This window comes from Cynara cardunculus, unplaced genomic scaffold (genome assembly GCF_001531365.2).
Source record: "Cynara cardunculus var. scolymus isolate 2C unplaced genomic scaffold, CcrdV1 Un_Scaffold_5175, whole genome shotgun sequence".
NCBI lineage: Eukaryota > Viridiplantae > Streptophyta > Magnoliopsida > Asterales > Asteraceae > Cynara > Cynara cardunculus.
In genome coordinates this window covers 33,075-34,917 of record NW_020202270.1, presented here as the reverse complement: position 1 = coordinate 34,917, position 1,843 = coordinate 33,075, and the positions used below count along the sequence as shown (strand labels likewise).

The 1,843-nt window shown below is 29.0% G+C and overlaps 1 pseudogene; it reads right to left on the bottom strand.

The window, feature by feature from the left end:
* Nucleotides 1-1,099: 1,099 nt before the first annotated feature.
* LOC112504306 lies at nucleotides 1,100-1,284 on the bottom strand (annotated as a pseudogene).
* Between the last annotated feature and the right edge of the window lie 559 nt (nucleotides 1,285-1,843).

The following is a 1,843-nucleotide window of genomic DNA, read 5'->3' as shown; positions in this document are numbered from 1 at the left end:
GGATCTGCTTACATCTGACCCAACATAGGTCGTTTTCACACTTCTGAATTTGCAGGTCTGATGCATATTTACAAAACAGGTCCTTCTGATTTGGACCTGCTTACATCTGACCCAACCCCTTAACTATCGCGAATTTACAACTTTCACCCATGTCCTGACTTTTTCTTTCACTTTTGGTCCGATTTTTAACTTATTTTAAGATTTCGATAATTATTTCTTTAACTAACCACATAAATATTTTAACACCTCAAATAAGTTTAATAAATAAAAATTATATATTTAAAGACTCGTACTATATATATATATATATATATATATATATATTTAAAATTTTGGGTTTTACACCGACCCTATCTCCGGCCCAACAGAGTAATAAAGAGAACTAAGGTTGTTTCGTCTATAATCATGATTCATGAACGAATGTTGTTCTCCACGGCTGTTGATCAAATTAAGAAATTATTTAAATCAATGGAAAGAATTACTTAAACCAACAAAAACTATATCCCCCATTACTGAGGATAGAATATAGAAATGAAAGTTGTTCAAAATCGTGAATAATAAACATGGAGAAACTCGTTTGCTTCTTTTACTTTCATTTATCAACTTAGTCGGCTTACAACCAATGAATACATCACTATTGATGCAACAGACAAAATTGGATGCTTTATTCAATGATTAAACAACTAAAAAAACAGAAAACTAGGGACTAAATCTAATGATAAACTAGTTTTCTAATAGTGCGTTGCGCGGTAGTGATAATATCATCTTCAAAAGAAATGTTATAGACTAAATTTGAAGTACTYTTCTAAAATTTTGTAGACAAATGTGAGTACATTAAAAGTTTTTAAGAGGATTTGACAACAATCTTAGAAYCATATGCTAATTTAAGTTATCTAACTATGCTTGAGAATCGTGTTGCAAAGTACTCTACAAATGTTTGACTAATGTTAGTAGTTTGTCTAATTAGAAGTCACAGTTTTAATTGGAATCTTATTTAAGGTGACAAAATCACGATTTCAATTTTATAACAAATTTAATTGAAATCTCATTTTTAAAGTTACGAAAAATAAACGTTCTATAATATTTCTAGTGAAAATTAGAGGAGTGCGTAAGTTGTAGCAACAATAGTGGAAGTCCAATACGATGCATGAAAAACCACATCATCAAGCTAAGATAATGGATTTTTCCTCATAAAAAATAAAATTATCAAGTGGGGTCGATGACCCACATATCAGATATTAAACTGACAAAAATATTACACTTTATCGTAACATTCTATAATATTTGAATTGTAATTAAATGGGTGTGTCAAATCGTGATAGTATTAACTTCAAGATGACAGAAAAATAACTACCTCATGTTGTCAAATTATCATCATTGGTTTCACTTTTATATTTGCACTATAATTTTTACCATTTAGTTGGTTTTATATTTGCAAACATGATATAGATTTCAAATATAGTCATCCACCTTTCTTATACATTTTAATTTGTTCAAATTTTTTAACTTTCATCAATGTGAGACACTAAAACTCAACAATAATACATCATTTGGTTTGACCAACCATGGTTATATATATATATAAGAGATATAATAATATAATATAATTAATTTTGCACAATAATTTCTACCATTTGGTTTGATTAGTTTTCAACTATGGTTATAGATTTCAAAAAGGTCATCCAAAGAAAGACAATCCTATGAGGCAAAACTCATATTTGACACAAAGGCATCCAATCCATCTTTTTTATACACTTCATTTTGTTCAAAATTTTCAACTCTTCACCAATGTGGGATACCTCAAACTTAACCACAATTCACCAACACCTCAATACTCAATTCT